A 23590-nucleotide genomic window follows, 5' to 3' on the forward strand; every position below is an offset into this window, starting at 1 on the left:
ATTAATCTTTAGTAGGCTTTTGCAGCAATAATTGTGGAATAGATTGATTTTGTTCTGGAATATTGCGACGTCGATGGTGTTTCTAATTTCCATAAAGGGTTTTATGTCGTCTGCATACATAAACACTTTTAGATTTTTGAGTATGAAGGAAATGTCGTTTACATACAGTATGAAAAGAAGAGGCACTAGATTAAAGCCCTAAGGTACACCCAATGTTACATCAATTGGTTCAGACAGAATGTTTTGAAAGCGAACTACTTGTACCATTTCGTTAAATATGATTCGAGCCACTGAAATAGAATGTGTTTTATGGCATATTTCTGCAGTTTTTATAATAGTAATGGTATGTCGGTACGGTCGAAAGCTTTACTAAAGTCGGTGTCAGAGTGAAAGTGATAAATTCCAGTAGATTTGTTGTGGGTGAGCAACCTTCAAAAAATTCATGCTGTTTGTTTGTTATTATGTTACATTTTTCAGTTGTTAGAAAAGTTTTTCGTTTATAATTTTTTCAAATAATTTAGGAATGCTATTCCTAAATTAATAATGGCTATTCCACGGTAGTTACAGATATCAGATTTCGAGCCTGATTTGAATATTGGTACAAGAAAAGATGAGTTCCATGTTTTAGGAGAAATACAGTTTTTTAGGGATAATTTGAAAAGTTGTAGAAGTGGTTTTGAGAGTTCTTCTGCAAGATTTTTTAGGAATATAGGTGGTAATCCATCAGGTTCACGCTTGACTTCTTCGAAGTTAATTTTTTTGTATTCCGGCACTTCATACTCCAAGTCGTAGGGAAGGGATGCATTGTGTGAAAATAATGAATATTGAAAATGTGTGATTGTTTTTAATAATGTTTTCATGATCATTATAACTATTATTAATAACAGCACTAGCAGCTTCTATTGATGATATTACTCGACCACCACGGTATTACCGAATAAATTTCGAATACATCATCACAACTGATCCACTTATCAACCACCCTACGCGCACTGAACATTTTCAGAAAGGTTCAGTTTTTGTTCATCGGCGAATTTATTCTGCAAAGGGTTGAGATATTACGGCTATGAAAATTCATTTCCCAGATATCTTCTGTTGCGAACTTTTTTCTTAAATATCATCGAGAGAATGTTCACTGGTGAGCTTCTCTCAACTGATTTTTTTCGCCATGTGAAATCAGTTTCAGTGAAAATCGCATTTACAAGAAATCAGTACGGACATTTTCTGAAGTGAGTTTTCTGATTGATTTTGTCTGAAAACCATTTGTGAAAAAATTCAGTTGCGATTTTCAAAATTATGATTTTTTTCCAACACTGAGGCACCGCGATTTTACGTCACGTCAGTTGCGATGGTTTTTTTTTACCGATAATTTGGTAGAAAATGTGATTTAGTAGTGATCGAAATAAGTTTTACAGTTTACTATAACAAGTCAACTCTAAAGTAAGATGATAATTTGTAGACCATACACAAGAAAGTTTTAGAATTTGTGAAGATTTTATGATGTGATTTGCTTGTCAAATTGATCCATGCTGAAAAATTTGCAGGTAAGATTTATTTTAAATAAGAAAAGTATTTATCTTCATGCTTTCAACATAATGCTATTTAAGTAACAACCATATTCATTCCATCTTTTTCCGATGGATTGGAATATTCGATCAATGTTATATTAAGTCTTAAATTATATAAAATTTCCAATCCAACGGAAATTTTATTTTAAAAAATCGACAACTTAAAGTCTCTAGCATATAATTGCTGTTGTTGGTGCTAAGAACTGAAACAGTCCTTTAAGACAAAACCATGCGCATCTCCTACGAATCGAAAAACTTCTGGTAATCAGATGCCTTGTGTCACTCTTTACAAAGTACGAATAATATGGTATAATCAGTATTCATGTACGTCACAATGATTTTATGGTATTTCTGGCATATCGAAGAAGGTAAAAAAATACATTTCAATTGTGTCCCAAAAAAAAAATTACTGCCGGGTGAGAGACGCATCCGGGGTGATAACTCTAATGCCTAACCAATGTTCAGGATTACGACATCTCCTTATATAGTTCATTAGAATGATTCAGATTTGTTAGACGGTTATTGTTTTTTTGAAGCAAGTGAATTAGTTCAAGTAATTATAAAGGTCGCATAACATCAATAGAATTTTCCGAGAATTGGAAGAAAACTAATTTATACGAAATTTTCGAAACAAAAACTAACATTCGATTAATTTCGCCTCAAACGTGTGATTCACATACCAATAATTAGGCGACACTTTTCTCCAACTCCATATAGTTGTAAACAGACCGGCCATGATCCACGACGAACAGACGAAGCGTGGCCGACTGACCATGCGTGCTGAAACTAACCAAATCAGATAGTGGCAGGGTGCCGAACGTCCATTCAATGATGGTCGATACGCGTGCTGCATGTTAAGGTAGTCCCAAAACTTGGTAACTTCATTCGTTTGTGCTGTCGACAATAATTGTGCTCTATACCCAACGAGCCAGCCAGCCAGCCACGTAATGCCAATAAAATAGTCCCTCCAGTGAAGAAGTGAAGATCGCGCACGCAAACCACAGTGCGGATGCACCTTTTTCAATTCTTTTCTAGTCCGATTGACTATTTGTTTTGGACCGGCGGTCGTGTGACAGTCCAACAGTGAATCCGCCCTGCAGGAGCATCAAATTCCGGTACCGTCCGATGAAGCAATGAAGTGTCGGAATCGCGTTTTACTCACGTTTTATCTACTTGGGTAGTCGAACCCAGAAAGTGTTACAATATTTCTTTCAGTTTTCGAGATAGTAAACACATCGAGTTTAGTTGCAGAAGCCAATTGCAGTGTAGTAAATGGGAAAGGACAGGTGAAGCGGCAAATACAATAAAAATTGAGACAACCGTGAAAATCACCTTAATCGGACAGCCAGTGTCCGACGCTGCTCGGAAAGGGACAAAAGGAAGAAAAATCACTTAATTGGAAACGAGGTGAGTAATCGGCGTTGATAGCTTGAGCTTGAGACTGTTTTTTTTTCAGAATAAAGTAGCACAATTTATGTGCGGTGCATTTCGGTGTTTCCAACGACTTGCGTGCGTGTATTCATAAATTAAATCGCTGGGTTGTTTTATTGTTTTTTTCACCTTAATTGTATTTTTATTGCTTATGAATTTTGAGGAGTACTATTCATTTGTTGGTTTGGTATAACTATTCCAAGGCCGATCACGACATAGTCTATTCATTTTGATAGTCACCTGAGTGGAATATAACCGCCAAACTGTATTGCATTATTTCCAATTTCTTCGCGTTTTGACTTCGGCTCATCAGTTCTTAAATCAGTTCAAATTGAACCGCCATCTTCGCCTAACAGTTCAATTTCGCTTAGCGGTTCAAATTGAACTGTTAGCACTGTTTAAGTACTGATAAGCCGTAGCCGTAACTCTAAGAAATCGATACGAAATAAGTGCTTTCTTTACAAACCAAAGGCCCCTAAATGTTAATTATTTTCAATATTTATTATATCATGAATTTATAAGTACTCCAAAACCTCAATACAAGTTCTTTTTAAATAGCGCGATGATCGCACAAAAGAAGTTTTTTTCTATTGAAAAAAGTTTTTGCACGATGAATGAAATTGGTATTTATACGTATACAAAATAATCCAACATACTTCAGTACATTGAATTTTATGAAATGTACATTACGGAATTGTTTGGTTTCATAGAATTTGGTTAAGATCGATGGCATCCAAGAATTCTCTGGAGAAAAAAAACCAGTATATGAACGCGTGGCTGGTGACTTTTGCATAACTTTTGAGGGCGGTATCTTCTTGTTGTACGTCATACTGTAGTAATATCAACAAACAAAAAATTGATATTAGCCGTTGTAGTTCTTGCTGTGGCACAGTGTAGTCTTCAAGGACAATATTCTAAGTAGTTCATGGATCTTGGAATATCTCTTAGGGATCTCCGTAGTCCCAAAATATACTCAGATGGTCCTAGATGCTTTTGCTTATGAACGTAGTTAGATTTTTTGTGTTATTTACACTAAAATCGAATGGAATTGAATCGCGGAAAATTTGAAATAACGCAATGTTTTATTTAATTTACGCTCCCCCCACTTGAGAGTTCAGTGTATTTCATAAAGTTTTTATTGCAAAGACCCAAAATCTAGACACTTGGAGAAATTGGTTAGTAGTTAGATGGTATACACCAGGCCCGTACCCAAGATTTCATTTCGGGAGGGGCCCAAAGATTTAAAATAATGTTACTGAAGATTGCTTATGTACCTAATTCTCGATGTGCCTTTTACGGCTGTTTTTAACATACACTTTTCCTCTGGAACTGCTATTGTATTACATTTCATTACGTTTACTGTCTTGTTATTTCTGTAACACATGTCTGAGACATTCTAAATAATTATATGTTCTTGATTTCGGGAGGTGCCAGGGCCCCTCGGGCCCCCCCTCTGGGTACGTGACTGGTATACACAGTCAAGACTTACCCTTTAGTTGAAATTAGTTATTAGACGTGCTTTCAGAGAAAAAAGCGACATACTTTTTTGCGAGCATGGCGCCCTACATACAAGTAGCTGAGAGAAATGTCAAATTCGTGCGTAAATGTCCTAATTTATAAATTGTAATCAAGTACTGCTTCGGTTTTTTAGTTGCACCGCGCAAATATTGTCGAAGTGATTGTTTACATACAAAAATTTAGCTTAGATCTTTTAGTGTATCGACATATTTGTATATATTATCACTATGTTATAGGGTTTCTTATCATTTTTAGTAATCATATATAAGCTCAGGTTTGATAACTCCTTGCATATAACTACAACTATCTGACCTCAAATGTAACTATAATCACGACTATTCGAGCAAACAACCTTCGATATAATTACTTAAATGTAGGGAAAGGATTTCATCGTGTCATTCCAAATTTTGTGACCGCTTCAACTTCAGTGCTCGATTTAATCGCATCAATTGCGTTTGTTATTAATCCCCTCATGATGACTTCCCTAAGCGTACTCATATTCATCATACTGACTGTACCTAACACGACAACAAAATATAAAAAGGACTTACATCTTATAAGATGCACATTCATTGAGCGTTGTGCTTCACACAAATTTATTTTCAAGAAAATATTAAATTGTATGATTTGAAGTGTCCAGCCGACGTCAAAGTAGAAGTTTAGATAGACGCGTGATGTGTGTGTGTTGTTTCCCGTTGGATGAGTTTCCATAGAGGAAGGACCATAAATGAACGCTGTGGCGGCCAAGTTCAGCGAAGCATGTTTGGTTCTTCTAGTCAATTTGGCTGTCTCTTCATGTGTTTTCATATGCAGGGTAGTTTAATTGGCAAAATAATTTTCCCGATTATGAGCTAGCTAACGTTTTTATTACATAATTGCATTCACATGTCATTTTTTCAATCTGTTTTACCCGTTAGATGCTGATCAAATTTAAGTTACGTTTTATGAATTGTATCGTTGTCACTTGTAAACTTCATAATTTTTATCTGTGTAGGGATGTGCATTTTCATCAAGAATTAAAGAACCATATGCTAAATTATGTTCGTACACAACAAAAACTGATGAAATTTACGGGTGACGCAAATCTACATATGAGACAATTCATAAGAACGGTATTCGTAAAATGACTGCATTTTACAAGAAAGATTTAAATATGTGTCAAACACACCTTTCAAGTAGGCGTTGAAATTGACAACTTGAGGCACTTGCCAAAATATCAGAATGCATTGAATGTGTTCTTTTCAATCAACTTTAAAAATGAGTCATTTTTGCTGCTCGAACATTTTGATCACAGAATACGTATGTTTACACGATTCTTTCTAGGTGTGTGCTTTATACCAACACAGAAAAAACAATAAAATTTTCGCGACATATAAATCAATAGTACTATGAAACAGGTGTCAACTGAATCGGACATTTTATTAAAAACCATCATAGATGTAAAATTAAATTTGAATGCATTGATTCAGGCCCGTGGGCAGGAGTCATTGAAGGGGGGGTAATGGTGAGTGTTCAATGGAGGTGGGAGGAGGTGTTCAGAAGGTTTAATAAACAAAAATTCCAAATAAAATAACTTAAAACTTTATGGTACTATTTCAATTTATTCCCCTACTAATTCATGGACATACGAACTATTTTCTGAATACCTGAATCTGAATTTCCTTAATATCCTCCCAAATTTAAATTACAATTCATTTAAAATGACGGTCATTGCAATAATTTCATGACCACAAAACACAACGAAGAACATCATGATAAACAGGTATCATCTCACTGCTAAGTAAATTCACAAATAATTTTTATCTAAAGTTAAAAGAGTGTAAAATTGAAATTTATCAGTCTTTTTAGAAATGATAAAGGATATTGCTGGAAACCGACTTTTGATCGGAGCCCTGACGACCCTTAGTGTTTTATACCATTCGACTCGAACGAACCGGAATATGTCTGTGTGTGTGTGTGTATCTTTCAAAGATTTTTTTCTCTGCTCAATTTTCTCGGAGATGGCAGAACCGATTTTAACAAACGCATGCTTGTTTGAAAAAAAAACTCCTAATTTATTGATCGAGTTCGAAGATCAAATGGCGATCCCCTGTGGTTCCAGATATATAAGTATATAATTGAATAAACCAAAAAACCCGTACTCAACTTATATTAATAGTTTAACAAAAAAATTTTCGGAGATGACTCAACGAATTGCGATAAAATGGCTTATTTCAAATTTACTATAAGGGTGATAATGTTTAAAAAGTTTATGGTTAATTTTTTGCCGATTTTAGATATGTAATCTTATATGTGACATAACCGACAAACCGAAGTTTTTTTAATACACTAAATATTCTTGGGCATACCTGAACTGATTTCGTGAATCTGAGACGCGTTTGAAAACTACTATTTGAAAATTTCACCATGAATTTTATCAGTATCTAACGAGGAAAACAGACTGAAAAAATGACATGCGAATGCAACTATGCAATTAAAGTCGCGAATAGGGTAACCGCAGGGACGGGACTCGAACCCGTAGCTAGCTCCTTTCCGGGGATTAAACCAATTAACCTACCATGCATGTAAAAATACATGAAGAAACAGTCAAATTGTCTAGAACCATTAGATGTAATTTCACATAATATTATAAGCAAATTCCGACAAAAATCGATGCAATCTTCAATCGATTCGCTCTCTGTATTAGTTAGTAAGCTAGTAAAATCACAGAATTGCGGAAAATCAGGCCCGTACTCAGGACTTCGTTTTGGGAGGGGCCCAAAGATAAAAAAATAATGCTGCTGAAGATTGCTTATGTACCTAACTCTCGGTGTGCCTGTTACGGGTGGTTTTAACAGACACTTTAAACTTTTCCACTGGTACTGTTATTGCATTATACTTCTTTAGGTTTACTGTCTTGTTGTTTCAGTAACACATTGTTGAGATCTTCTCAATAATTATATATCTGTTTTTGATTTCGGGAAGGGCCAAGGCCACTCAGGCTCCCACTCTGGGTACGTGACTGACCCAAATCATGTATATAATAGGGCTTAAAAGTCACCACTTGTAGCTGAACACCCAATTTAAATCTTAATAATTCAATTTTAACTCTTATTTCAAAGAAATTTAACATAATAAACAGCCTAATTAACTAGAAGAACCGAGTATGTTTCGCTGAAGTCGGGCGCTACAGCATTCAATTATAGTCTTATCACTATGGTAATCACTCCGCCAGCAAAACACAAATCACATACGCGTCTATCTTCACTCTCTGCTTTGCCATCAGACGCTGATTTGAGATTTCGTTTTTGTCGTCGTCATAATCTATTTGATGATCTCAGCTGTTTCAATGAAACTGAATAATACGAGAAAGGGATTATCTTTACACTAAGTGGTTTAAAAAGAGATTTTTCATTCAATTTACATCCAATTTATATGTTTGATGATGTTCCTATCGTCAGCTTTTGTATTCACCGGTGATTTTGAATAAAGCAAAATAGATCAATAAGCATCAATCATTTGTAGACTACTTCTATTTTGAAACCATTTTAATTCTAATAATAAGTTAATTTGTATTTACAGTATATACAGTAACGCAATACAAACATTGGATTAGATTTTTCAATTGTTGAAAATACGAATCCGTACGCTGTTTAACGACGGATTCGTGTAATGAACAATGAAAGTGAAAGAGGTGTTGATTCCGCCAAGCTCATGCAATGAATTGCTATAACTGTTATTATGTTCGTAGAGTCCAGTCGTTCAAAACATGCTGCGCGCCGCAGCAGTTGCATTCATTCACGTTGACTTGCATAGCATAGGTTCGTATGTTCGTGCTTGTATGAAGCATACCGGCCCGGAAGAGTGTACATAAGAAAAAGTTTAATTGATGACCCAAAGTGAAAACAACAGCAATATAAATGAGTAATAGGATTAATTAGAATATGCCTTTAAAGTGAGACAGTGAGCAAATAAATATAGATAGTGAAATGGAGTCTCTATTTGTATTTAATTACCAATAGTTATTTTCTACTGATTTAATTTTAAACTTGGTACGTCTTGTTAAAATTATTTTTCTGAATTCTGGGTGAATTCTTCAAATGCGCGTATGAGCAAGTGACAGTTTTTTGTGGAACGAATCTAATAAGGGCCGACGGAAATGACGATAAATTAATGTTTTTCTAATCCCCGCTTCCCAATTGTGAAAACGAAATCCTTGTTCAGTTGATGATCATTCAAGCCGGAAAGCTGCGTATGATGCTCGATACGTATTTTTATTTTTACTAAACCGAAAGCCGATCTAAAATAAGAGCTAGTGAAATTTATGTATCAGATGATGATTCAAAATAATACAATAAATGTTGACTTTAGCCAAAGCTCGAAATAGATTTAATTCACTATAAAAAGGTTTGTTTGCAAAGAAATAACAAATATCTTACTTTGTAGTTCCAAAGAGCAATAAATCGTTGTGTTAAAAAAAAGATATTTCCACAATTCTTTTCTTTGCGTGTAGGCAGTCAAGCTACAAAACGAAACAACAAATAACAAATATTAAGTGTCAAATTACGAGCGGTGAATTATAAAAAGCAATTGTCAAATGTCAAATGCCAGATGACAAATCTCTAATGACAACTAATAAATGATAAGCGTGTCTGTGGGGGCCGGTCTAGTGTGCGGGGGATGTCGATCGTCTTTCACGCACCACTTCACAGGATCAGAACATTTTGCAGACTCGAAATGCAAATGACTACTATGTTAACACAGGACTCATAACATTTGTGAGATTTTTTTCAATGGATCGATGCACTTTCGTCGGAAATGCAAAACCAGTTGTCATTTGCATATTTACCGCGACTAATCCGACCTGTTTTAGATACCAAGCGAACAACCTTGATCGTGAAATGATCGTTCGGGAGCGTAACACTGGCAATCGAAATGTTTGATCGTACAAAAACAAAGGAACATATAAACAATAAGTGATATCTGATAAAAAAACTCGTAACATGAAAGCCTTCTGTTGCTGAAGTTAAAACCAGACAAGTTCAACTTTGAAATATCTGCAATCCAACAGGTTACCAATAATGGCTAGTTCGGATCTGTAGCATGTTTCGAGATAAAAGTATGGTAGCATATTACAAGTAAAAAGCATTTGATGCAATTTACACGCTCTGGATTACTTTTTATACCGAGCAGTATTCCTCAGCGTGCTGTAATGGTTTTGTTTCAAGCTTGGAGTTTAAAGCATTTATCTGGTTCAACTGACAAGTTGTTGGATTTTAAAGCATTATATCTGTTTCTACTGGCAAGTTGTTTTTTTACTCATTGCAACAAGTGAATGGCAGAACGGTTCTTTCCAATGAGTGGTTATGATCCGAGTGCTCTTTTATATGAATCGGCTCAATAGAAAGGCTTATTGGCTCTTACTAAATTGATGTCAATGCATATAAACGGTTCAAGAGAGTGAGAGTGAGTGTCGGACATGACGCAAGTAACACGATCACATATAGAACACAAACGTATTCAGTTAGCGAGCCGGTAAAAGTTGACAGTTTCGGCTTATCATGAGAGTCGCGATGAGTGAGCTCATCGTCTCGTGTTAGTGCGTTGAAAAATCGAGAGAGAAAGAATTTTCATCTGTATTTCGACGATTTGATGTTGTAACACAGCGAGGTTTTCGCTGGTAGTTCAGTAAAAAGAAAGTCCATTGGACTAACGGGTGGCAACTAAAATTTTGGAATTTCTTTCTCAAGCTGTCAAAAAAAGATAAACATACTTGGAGAAGATCTGATTTATTGGAATTAAAGATGCATTGTCCATTGTTGAAAAAAAAGTGAACATTTGAAAACGGTCCGTAATCGGATGTTCGGCGAAGCTTCCGTTTGATGTCGGAAGAGGAGCGTAGTACGGCCTTCATTTCAACTTAGCGAATGCATCTCTTGATTCTACCAATCAACTGTTAGCAATTCGTGGCTCTCCAGTTATTTTTGTACACCAAGGAGCTCAAAACCCCGAAGAAATCTTCGATTGGGCGACGCTGAGGGAGATTTATCGTGTTGTGGTTTTTGGGTACAAATGGGATCGAATGGGTATTCAAGAACGATTGTGTTTTTTGGTGCAATGCGATGACGCATTATCCGGCCAAAACACGTATTGTCCATCAGCATGATGTTTTTGTAAAAACGGGATCAAAACTTTCTACAAACATTCGTTCTGGTACACACCTTGATTGATTGCCAACCCAGATGGCTTGAACCATGGCTTAGAAATGCCTTTCTCAGAAATGACAATGTACAGCATCACTTTCTGTTCAAACTTATGTTTAAATTAATATTTTATGTTCGGATGTACAGTAGAACTATTCGTTGAATAGTATCGATTGTTTGCGGGAATCTGCGTCTTCGAAATAGGGAAGTAACTTTCGTCGTCCAAAACAAAACTTTTTCCGGAAAAATTTTTAATCAATCAGCGGCATTGGGAATTCAGCGTTGAAATCTGTGCGTCAGTATATCCCGGGGCTCGTGTCTTCTTCGGTACTTTATTCCGACTCCTTTCAATGTTTTGCAGATGTACTGGTGAGAACAGTTGAACTTTTTTGCGACATCCCTTTGACTCAGTGAATCCTTGTTGTTGAAGGCACGAGGAAGAAAACGAAGTCATTTTGCGTCCATAATTTTGGCTGGTCTTCCACTACCTTCCTTATGAGCAGTTGTTGGGCTTCTTAGGATATTGTAAACTGTCGAAGCCGCAACATTTTCGCTTTTAAAATGTTGTACCGTATACCGAGATTTCTGTGCAGTTCGTAGAACTGTACAATGGGCTCGCGAAATACTTCTTGTTTCGACGGCATTTTGAGCAAAACTGAGCAAGCATGAACAAAACAGAAAATACTAGCAGGAAGAGGAGAAAGAGAGCTAACACATACACACTCTTAGTTCTTTCTGAGCTCGTTTGTTGTTGAGCATACAGGCCTCGAAAAAATTCCAAAATTTTAGTCGCATCCGTTATGAACGAAAATTTACTGGCAATATAGCCTCTATTATCAATCGTCTATAGTATATAGACCAGTGGTTCCCAAACTGTTTTGGTCGAATGCTCGTTTTAAATATATTATTCGTGCTACTGCCCACCAAGTAGAAAAAATTATTGAAATTATGCGACAAACAACATTTTACCAGTTGACTCGAAATTTGAATATAAAATATATAGAAATGGTACAAAAAATAATTTGTTTCCCAATCCCCCCTCTATCGTTCAAACAATGGGTAATCAAAAAAACTACAAAACCTCATATAACATTGCTCAACCGGAGAAATAAAGTGAGATCGACTGGTAGAGGATTGATGTTTTTGAGTGCGAAATTGGATCACAGGAGATCAACTAAAATGTGAACTTAACCGACCGTGCACATTCAGATCAAATACCAAGCTATTTTCTAGCCGGAAGTCCTCTGCGTTGTGTATCATCACATCCACAGTAGTTCAGTTGGCAGGGTAATTTCCGCGGGTTGGTGAAGGTTGCGGACGGTTTTCATTTTATCAGTCATAAATTAAGACCATCTTTCCGTTGGGTAATGTAGAAAAGTTCTGCATTTAGCGTGTTTTCTTGTAGCGTATGTGGACAACACTATGATTTTTTAAGAGCTTTCTCAAAAGAAACTTTTTGAGTCATTTCTAGTTCTGGTTTTACTTCTTGTGTGAGAGACAAAAATGGAAACATTTTAAATCAAACAGTTTATTTGCGACTCTCATGCAACGACTTTCGACAGGGGAAATTATGATAAAGATGTGCATGACTGTGTTTATTACATTTTTTAGTATTCGGTTCTGTGATTGTTAGAAAAACTCCCACGTCCTCTCACTCAGTAATAACTAAGCGATATGTAGATTTGGATTCTGGTCCTGAACACTGGATTAGAATATTGAACTACCGAACAAGGTTTCTGGATAAGAATACTGAATCTGAACCTGGATTCTTGAAAGAGATTCTTTATCCGAATATGAATTCTGAATTTGAAGCAGAATTCAGTACTTATATTCGGAACATGGATCTGGATTCAAGACCTGGAGTTAGATTGTGAATCTGAACTCCTGACAGAGATTTTAGCCTAGACTCTGGACCTGGATTCTGCACCATAATTCTGTTTGCTGAACTTCTAACAGAGTTTCCGAAACTAAACTTTGAACCTATTTTGCACTTCAACTGTGAGCCTGAATTGGATTCTGGACCTGAGTTTTCAAGGATTCCTCAATTCTAAACTTGAACCTGAATTTTTGACAGAGCTTCTAAACCTAGACCAGGATTCTGAACCAGGACCCTGGAGTTGGATATCCGACAAGGTTTCTGAATCTGAACACTGAATTTGGACATGGTTTTTGAACCAGAATTCTGACGAAGATTCTGAACCTGATTTCTCGGTTTGTGCAATGACTAAGGGGAAACATATACTGAAGAAGCCAAATGAATGAAAAACTAACAGAAAAGATGATTTATTGGAGAAAGATACGCTCAGAGACAGGACTCGAACCTGCGTTCTTATGCATTCCGTGTATACGCGCTACCATTCCGCCACTCTGAACCTTGTAATAGACACTCTAAAACGCCAGTCAGACATGGTAGAACGTACATCGAACATGGTCTACATCAGAGATACCAGGTAAAAATTATCTGCAGACAGGGCTGCAAAAGTCTTTTTCTTCTCTGTCCATCAAACACTAGTCTTCTCGTTCTATACCTATTTATCGCTCAAGCACTGAGTAGGAGAGTGTATTTATAATCGTTTGTCACCTTCTTTTAATGGTGTCAGGCTTAAAGCATGATTAAGGACCTGATTTCTGGATCTGAGTTCTGGACCTGCATTCTGAATCAGTATTCTGAAAATTAATTTGAATTCTTTACACAGAAGTCTTTTTTTATGCGAATTTACGTACCGCATAAAAAAACCGCATAAAAAACCGCATAACTCTGAAACTTCGCATAAAACAACCGCAGAAAGGATACCGCATAACTAAGAAAATTCGCCTAACTCTGAAACTTCGCATAAAAAAAACCGCATAACTCTGAAAATTCGCATAAAAAAGTCGCGTAAAAAACCGCATAAAAAAAGACCTCAGTATTTGGATTCTGAATCTGGACCTGAATTCCGTACATGGATTCTAAGCCAAGATCTGAATTCCAAACCAGGATTCCGTACACTGAACCGAGACCTGAATTGAGTAACTTGACCTAACCTCTGAACATGAGTTTGTGATCTGAGTGCAGAATCTGAATTCTAAACCTAAAATCGAGACTTCGACTCAGATTCTGGACCAAAATTATTGACAGAGATTTTTTACCTAAATCTGAATTCTGCATCTGTATTCTGGAATTTAATTATAAACCTGGATTTGGACTTTGGTTCTGGACCAGAATTTTGACTCCGGATCAGCTCCTGACATAGTTTTTGAACCTGAAACTAGATCTTGACTCTTCACCAAATTCTGGACTTAGTTTCAGAACATGGATCTGGCTTCTTGAACGAAAATCGGGATCTAAATTTTAACCCTGCATTATCGACCTGGGTTATAGACCTGAACTCCTAGATGGAGGTTTTCGTGTGTTTTGGACATAAGTTCTGAACCTAAACCTAGATCTGAACCTAAATTCTGAACCGGGAAGCAGGATTCTGGGTCTGAACATGAATCTGAATTCTGGCCGTGACCTCAGGATTCTGAACAAGATTTTGGACTCGAACTCTGAAAATCATTCTGATCATCTGGATTCTGAACGTGGACCTGATTGTATTTTGCATGATTTCAATTTTGAATATAGACAAGATATGAATTTCTAATGAAACATTAAAACCAAGGATAGCTTTTATAGTATCAAAGAACGCTCACTAGCAACTCTTCGCACTATTCAATCAGTGCCATCAAAGAGAGACGGATAACATCGCAGCTACAAAAAAACCGGCATGGTTCATTTAACATAGAATTCGAGAATTTCTCTAGATGACCTGTCTGAGAATCAAAGGTCAGCTCACTGCTGTGGGGATTCTCTCAGAAGCAACAAACGGTCACTTATTCTCGTTTCGCGATCCGATTCTATCGAGCAGTTGCTAATTGCGATAGAATCATTTTATTATTGCCGCTTATTCTAACTATATGTATATAACCTTTGTATAAGTTGTGTCTATGAAAATTTATGTGAATGCTCCACACAAGGGTTTTGTAATATTGCAACCTAGTATGAGAATCATCAAGTCGAATCATCGATTCGATTTTCTGCGATAATTGTCAGCATGCGATTCTCTCTTGGTAAATTCCACACAGCACCAATCATTATCAGACTGTAATTTTTTTAAGGGCCGTGAACACTCAGAGTATGAAGTGGAGCGAAGAAATGTGCGTTTCATGCAGTGAGAAACTCGAGTTCTTGTACCAATTTCTACCGGATTGAAAATGTTGCATACAATATTGATAAATATCGAGCAGCTTCTGTCAAATTTTCGGTAATCACCAACACTGATTGAAACTATTTAAATTCATTCTTATTTGACCAATTCTTGGTCGTAACAGCACTTATATTTTTATCTTCTTACTTTCGTTTTCTATCTCACAAATCTCACAAAAACTAGATGATGCACTAGTCATCATTTTTACAACTGAGAGATTGCAATGGAATTGTTTTTCGTAATGATATATTAGATTAATAATAATTAAGATTATGATTAGATTAAGTATCGAAGCCCACTATTTGTAACACATTGCCCACCTGTTAACAATTTTGAGTTTTCTACCCACTGAAAATGAGCTAATGCTCACTAGTGGGCTGTAGGGACCAGTTTCTAATTTGAGAACAATTGAAGAAACCCGATTTGATTTCGAAGGATATCGCGTCAGTACTCAATCTTGATGATAACTGGTTTTGCCGCATATGTTTTAATAGCTTTGAGACTACTTGTGTGTTTTCGAAGTGAGCTGTTTATTTTGCAGTGATGCACTACTGCAGTACTGCCCCTGGAAAAAATGTTTAGACGAGTTTTTGTGCATCTACCGAGAATGCGGTAAGACTTTTTTTTGTTTTTCCAACCTCTGGCTCTTTGGTAATTCGTTTGCTTAGACAAACACTTCGGCAAAGGGCAATTGCTTTGAGCTGGTTTGGCTAACGTAAAAAAACGCGCTTCGGATTCTTGTTTGCCGTCTTTTGTACGGTCCAGTTTCACCCCTTCAATTTTGGTCCGTTGAAATACAAACGAAATCCTGTTCCTGGTTGAGATTGGATGGAATTCCAGAAGATAATAGTATCACAAAGACTGACGGAGAGCTGACGTTTTGCTTTTTCAGAGCGTTAGTTTTTCATCAGGAACCAGTCCCCGTGCTAATGATAGAACTATTATAATGTGATCGTAGCCAAGCCTCTTTTTCAAGTTGTAGATGTAGACCACACAGTTTAAAATTTGCCCTGATAACTAAACAAAGTTGAGCCTTTTTTGCACCAGCCTGAGCCAGTTTGAATTGAATTGGCAACAAAACACGCAGAAGGTGTCGAATAACTTTCTTGTTGGTCGCACTAATGGGATACGATTATCATTTCTGATGAAAGAGAAATTCACTGGTCGATCGATGAACTCGAATCACTGCGATTGTAAAAAATACTGAATTATTTGTCCCAGAATAACACCAGTTCGGCGGACAGTGGATGATCTCACAAGCCCAGTGGTGTGGGATAAGATTGAACATTAAATATATCGAAGAAATCCGTGGCTTAGTTAGGTTCTGCGAAAACAACTTGTCGGCGCTGGTCACCGTCATTATAACGGATATTTGGCGGGGACAGATCGGTTGATTAAACATGCAAAGTATTTGCGATACATCAAACGGTTGGTAGTTAACAAGAGGTCAGGCAAATAAACAACCGAACTCGTTGTGTATTCGGCTGACTCATTTGATTTTTGTTTGAATTGCAAATATCAATTAACGCTTCAAATTTAGGAAGCACTCTTGATCTCTTGTTTGAATATGATAGTTCACTCTTTATCGTGATCTATATTTACAGTTCGGTCGTTTGGAGTTAGTTAAAATATTGATTACTTGCCGTTTTGAAATAGTTTCTCGGTCTGTGCTGAAGATTAATTGTGGAAACACACCCAGAAAATATGACTTGATCAGGTTAAAAAATCGCGAGGTCTTTGGATTTGGCAAAATCGACCGTATGCATGGCTCTCAAACATTTCCGCGAGCGACGGAAAAAGAAAACGAAAGCTGTATTTCAAGGTAGTGAAAACAATCAGGGCAAACCCAAGTGTGTCGGATTATGATATCGCCAAGAAATTCAATGACAGCCAAAACACCGTCAAAAAGATTCGTCCGTGAGAAGGTTTTTTGTTATTTTTCCGTATACGTGAAAATGGATGATGGACAGCTTCCCGGATAAAATTCCTATAAAGCCATTGGTCAAGGTGATCTCCCTAGCATGTTCAAATTCTCTTGGATAAGTTTGCAATATGGCAATTATTTATCCAGGTTTTCGTGACTGAATATATTTTTGTTTTTTTTACCTGTAAACTGTAATAAATGACTTTCATTTTAGGTACTCATCATTTTTATATAGTCGAATGTCGCACTAAATCGTATCCAGAGTTGGTAGCACCCTCTCAGATTTTAATGATACTTGCTGTACATGAAGGCTTTGCCACAAATTTATATTGATCTGAAAGCAGTGTTTGATCAAATAGATCATAAAATACCAAATTGTCCCACCTAGGCGCTTAGAGAATGCTTGTTAAATGGCTGAGCTCTTATTTCTCCTTTCACGAATAAAACTGGTGTTCCTCAGGGTAGTAGCCTAGGTCCACTACTGTTTGTGCTGTTCTTTAACGACGCTACTTTACTACTTGGCGTTGGATGCAGACTGGTTTTAGCTGATGACCTGAAGCTGTATCTGGTTGTCCGGTCAATTGAAGATTGTGCTTGTTTCCAGGAACTTTTGAAAATTTTCGTTGGCTGGTGTAGAAGAAATTTTTTGTTTATTAGTACCGTGAAATATCAAGTTGTAATATTTCATTGCAAAACCAACCTCATAATATTCGACTATCAAATCGATGGACAAACGCTTGGCAGAGTCGATGTTGTCAATGACCTCGACGTTTTGTTGGATCCAAAGTAACACGACAACTCGGCTTCATAGCGAAAATTAGCCGAGAATTCAAAGACCCGTACTGTCTAGAAGCGCTATACTGTTCGTTAGTTCGTCCATTACTCAAAATTGCGTGTTTGGGTTGGAACCCGTATCAACTCGATTGGAACTTGCGAATAGAACGTGTACAGAAGAAATTCGTCCGGCTCGCTTTGCCTCTCACGGTAAAACCCACTGGATTAACTACCGTATCCTGACCGCTGTAGTTTGATTGGCCTGGTTAGAACGAAGAAAGATGCAGCAAGTGTTACTTGTGGCTAAAAAAATCAATGGCTATATGGATCTCCCCAAAATTAAATCTCTCTTGACTTCTCAGCGATCTCTACGAGTCAACTTCAACCAAGATTTCATCGTACTCCATTCGGACTGTATGGACCAAAAACAGCATGTATACGTGTATTTTTCAAAGTTTAGCATTTCTCTGAATTTGGTGAATCGACGCACAATTCTCACAGAAATTATCAGGTTTATACTTTTTATAAGTTAGTCGTTTGTACTTCGTGTTATTCATTATTCACTTTTATTTGTCAGGTGATTTATTTTAACAAATAAACAAATAAACAAATAAACAAATAAACAAATAAACAAATAAACAAATAAACAAATAAACAAATAAACAAATAAACAAATAAACAAATAAACAAATAAACAAATAAACAAATAAACAAATAAACAAATAAACAAATAAACAAATAAACAAATAAACAAATAAACAAATAAACAAATAAACAAATAAACAAATAAACAAATAAACAAATAAACAAATAAACAAATAAACAAATAAACAAATAAACAAATAAACAAATAAACAAATAAACAAATAAACAAATAAACAAATAAACAAATAAACAAATAAACAAATAAACAAATAAACAAATAAACAAATAAACAAATAAACAAATAAACAAATAAACAAATAAACAAATAAACAAATAAACAAATAAACAAACAACCAAATAAACAAATAAACAAATAAACAAATAAACAAATAAACAAATAAACAAATAAACAAATAAACAAATAAACAAATAAACAAATAAACAAATAAACAAATAAACAAATAAACAAATAAACAAATAAACAAATAAACAAATAAACAAATAAACAAATAAACAAATAAACAAATAAACAAATAAACAAATAAACAAATAAACAAATAAACAAATAAACAAATAAACAAATAAACAAATAAACAAATAAACAAATAAACAAATAAACAAATAAACAAATAAACAAATAAACAAATAAACAAATAATCAAAAACACCACTTTTCATACTATGTTAAATTTTCAAAAATGATCTAGACTGTTTTTTTTTTGTTTTTGGACTGTTTCTACCAATTTTTTTCAAATGGCTGTAGTCCAAAAATGACTAATCCTTCAAAAAAGTGTTGCATGAGAGGATTTTACAACATTAGTCATTTATTTTAATAAAAATATTGAAAAAAAATACTAATTGACCCCTATTCTGAAAAAGATAGATTTTGAAAATTTAAAATCGATTTACAAAAAACAAAAACATTTTTCATCTGGATGATATTTTGTAATGGGTGATTATGCTCCCTACCGACAGCCAAAAAAGTCAGTCTTGAATCGAATTAGTCCCTCCGACCGCGCAATACGAATGGTTCGCCGTACTAAAGACGTGTACCAAGTTCCTTCCAAATCTGAGTGTGTGAAATCTGATGATTGGCTACCCATTTCGGTCTCGTTCTTGATTCATCATTTCACTAGATATTTTTTTTATTGCAACGGAAGAAATATCGATAATGGCTCTTTGTAACTAATTTACTGGTCCTAAAAGTAATTTATTAATTAAAACTCTTCGATGTTTGATAAGGTGGAAGGTCTCATCTTCGAATGAGAAGAATTAGTAGATAAACGAAAAAAAATGGCAAAATTGCTTTTCACCTATTTCAACGGAAGAAAATATCGATATTTTTTTCGTTGATGGTGATACGATCAAAAATCCTTCGAGACTCAGAATTTTTTGGAAAGTTTACCTACCAGTGCGATTTCCGATCGGCTAACGATGATTCTTCTCCACTGATTAGTAACTAATTGCCAAACATTTCAGAAAACGTTAATTTTGTCCTATTTGTGGATATACCATACTACAGTAAATTTTGTCATTAATTACTGATCATATTCCCGACGACATGGAGTAAACATTATGTGGTTATAATAAGTACAACAAGATGTATTCACGGTCAAATAGTGATCACTCTTCCAGAAGGCAAGTTCTGAAACGGCGCTCCGTAATAAAATCCGAATAATCAAAAATTAACTACTGCGACAGTAATAAAATAAATTCCTAAACAATGATCATATCAAACCACATGGGGGATGAACCAAAAATTGCCGGTTTGTGAGCATTTAGCTGACCACTCCTCAAATATGTTTATTTGTAATAAAAGAATCCCACACTTTTACGAAATGAAAGGAAAAGTTTGCGGTGAGTACAACACACCCTAAAACGAAGAGCGAACACTGATCCAGTGGACCAAATCGTGAAAGTTTTTTTTTGTAACTAATAACATTCATGAAGATCATGGTTCACTTGTACATAAAAAAACGGACGACATAGCCGAAAGTTAATCGTCTGTTGGGCCAGACTGCGTCGTAATCCTAACGTCGTGTTTTGTTGTCTTGTTTCAAATAATCCTCGCTAAATCCGATTTGACTTGTTGGTGCGCGGAGTGATTTCGAATCCCATAAAGAGAGGATTAAATTCGTCTCGAGATCGTTGATAAAAGTAAACGAGTTCATTGGCGATGGAACCACTAAAAATTCTTGACACGAGAACCAAAAAAACCTTTCGGGCAATCAGACTTCACTTGGAAAATAAACAAACAAAAAAAAAGTTGAAACCACATTTCTCGCCGTCCCTTCGGCTACTGAAACCGCTCTGATGGACAGGCGTGGTATCAATTTTAAACTAGTTTTATTTGCAAATAAAATATGATTGCTGTTTAAAGAGGTTTGACATAGTCGTAAGGCATCAGAGTATCAACAGTGGAGAATCGAATTACGCCGATACCGCCGTGGCTGTCGATGAAATTAATTTGTTATCCCCTGAAGCTCGGAAGGATATTTTTCTCACTTTAATCGAGTGGATGCTGATTGGTCGATAATGAAGTGCTGCGCTCGATCATTACCCACGTCGATTGGGTTTTATTTTGCGGCAGTTAATAATTGATTTCTGTCGTTTTATTGTTATTACCGATTTGATTGCATTTTAATTCGAGTGCAATAAAGCTGTCACCTGGAAACATAACCGGCTGGATGTTTTGTTCGAAAAACATATTTCGCAAAAGTTTTGTTTTGTATTGTGATAAATGGTGAAGCAGTTGCTCGTGCATAGGTCAACTGGATAGTTATTTTACGATGAGGATAGAAAACCCGAACCCGTATTTTTTCCCAATGGTTCTTTGTTTCCATCAACATGAGTCCTGAGACTAGTGATAAACTACAACTAAATGGAAAGGAAAAGGAATGATTTGTTAATTTTAATCTCCTGCACACGCAGTTTTTCCGTGCGTGCGGTGATATTTTGCTAAGTGGGAAATAAAACAAGTATCGTAAGTTCACCTTGTTTTTGCGATACTATTGATAGGAAACTATGGTACTTTTCTTGCATCCACTATAATTAGACTGCTTTTCAGATACAGAACCATTTTGCATGAGTCGTGAAACAGAAACTATGTAGATATTTTGTGAGATGTATTTTCTTACCTACAAGTTTGAAGAATCCCCTGATTTTTCTCGTATAGAACTTTTATTTGGCTAGTGGTGCGATCATATTGAAACTAAGAATTCTTTCAACCTAAGACTCGAACACCGGATAACCGGCTTGTACACATGCTTGTATACATTTACTCAATTGAAAGCTTGGAGTAATGCTACCGTAATACAAATGAGAGGAGATAATTATGAACTTCAGGAATTTGTTTATTTGATTCGTCACAAAGACTGCTCAAGATCTTCAACTTTTATTAGTACAAAAAACTAACTGTAAAATGACTGATACAAGAAATAGCATAAAAATGCATAAAATGGTCCGAAAATTTAGAAACGATCAAAGTGAAGAGGACAATTTGTGTAGGTAGAAGACTTCTTGTGACTAAACTTTTATTCACTACCAGAGGAGTCTAACTTAAGCATCACTTCTCCGGCATACCGAAAATTGACCGAAATCGCTTAACGTAGCTAAAAAAATAAAATTAGCCTCACCAGAAGTCATAAACTAAATAGGAAAAAAAAACGAAAACAAAGCAAAAACCTGTTTTAATTCACCTAGTGGTACAGTTGTGCCTTTCTCATTTCACGAGAAATCGAGATTCAAGTTTCATGTTGGACATTTTGAATAACTGTTTGATTCCGGGACTGTTGTAGTTGACGTAGGTTTTGACGTAGGATTGCGTCTTTTTTTACTATGCTCAACGGGGTGCATTTTCAAGATTTCACAACATGAAAATGTTACGAAATTACACCAGATTTTATTTCTTTATAGAGTTCTCTCTGTTTGAGTATTTTCTCTAATTCTTACATGAAACAAATGGAAGAAGGTGTAGGATTGTTATTAATACCAAGTTTATTACGAAAAATTTTTATAATTAGTGACAAAATAGGTCCAAACACGAAACATCAGAATAAACCGGATCTATAAATAGACCCTGTTGCACGTTTGCTAGATTCAGTGTATGATAGTCCATGAACGGAGACACATCGAGTGCGCAGGCTGCCATATACGCCAAATCAGTGGAACTACACCCGGAATTATTCAACTGGTGCTTCAGTCAATGGCGAATATCAGGTTTCGTTCCTCAAGCTTAAACGCAGAAAATCATCAACTAGTTCTTCTGTGAGCATATCTGCTGTTGAACATTCGCAGTGTGAGTTTCGCTTCAAACAAGAACGACTGCGCCATACAGCAGCTAGTCGTTTGCATTGGAGGAAAAGGAAACGAAAAGTAGACAACGATGGGGAACATTACACAAAATCAGACGTTCTAATGCTTCTGCATGTTATCTAAAGAAGATTGTTCTATTCAAATCGATGGGTAAAATCATCAGTTTAATGCAAATCTAGAATAACTCGATTAGCTTGGGCACTTTTCGCTGTTCGAAATTCGCAACAAACGAGTGCAAATAATCGCATTCGATAAAAATGTTCCGAACAGTGTTTAATGTCGTAGTAAATTCCACAATTTGGCCCCATAAATGCCAGAAATGAATCGTACAGCATTCTGATAGTTTCTTTCACTCAAATATTTAAGTGTATGAAATATTGAAATATATTAACAATTGTTCGACTTGTGGTACGATCACCTAGGCTCAAACTTGCAAATGATTTGGAATAGCGCCCTACTTCCTGGAATACGTTATCTTTGTAAGCAAAATTGTCCTTTTCAGCACTACAAAATCGTAAACGACCAAACGTCGTCAGTAAAACGGTATCAAATCAATTAATATCTATAAACATCTCGAATGCAGTCCTACGTCAATCTCTCGGTTATGTCTCTGGCATTACCTACTTCTAGTCTTTACGGTCATCAAATAGCCAGGACTACAAGTTCAAACAGTTTTTATTTATTTATTTACTTATTTATTTCGTCAAGCAAATGTAGACTACATATAAATTGTTTACAATGTTCACTTACATACTACGCATTATTTCTACGACAATGCTGAGATTTTGATTTTTTGACATAGTAAGGTCAAGATGTTTGCAGTATTAATTGCAATGGCGCATTATTCGATTGACTGGACTGTATTTTGCATAATTTGTTCTAGCATGTTTTTCTAAAAATAATTTAATGAAACGTAATTGGCGGCTAGGAATATAAAAATTTAATTGCGATTATAATGGAGCTGATTGAATGCGTTGAGAAATAATGTCGCTGATAAAATAAAGCATTG

At 35.7% G+C, this 23590-nt stretch overlaps 1 protein-coding gene across 5 annotated transcripts in view; it reads left to right on the forward strand.

Annotated features, from left to right (window-relative positions):
* The window catches only part of LOC131425438 (uncharacterized), a 140912-nt gene that overhangs the window by 22800 nt on the left and 94522 nt on the right, over positions 1-23590 (forward strand). For 2 of the 5 annotated variants that reach the window (XM_058587364.1, XM_058587362.1), the window contains exon 2: positions 2784-2975. The exons of 1 other annotated variant lie outside the window; for it this stretch is intronic. The gene's annotated coding sequence lies outside the window, so the exon portion shown is untranslated. Of the gene's footprint in view, positions 1-2749; positions 2976-23590 lie in introns of all 5 variants that reach the window. 2 more of the 5 variants (XM_058587361.1, XM_058587363.1) reach the window with 2 other exon arrangements.

The sequence above is a fragment of the Malaya genurostris genome, chromosome 1 (assembly GCF_030247185.1).
Source record: "Malaya genurostris strain Urasoe2022 chromosome 1, Malgen_1.1, whole genome shotgun sequence".
NCBI lineage: Eukaryota > Metazoa > Arthropoda > Insecta > Diptera > Culicidae > Malaya > Malaya genurostris.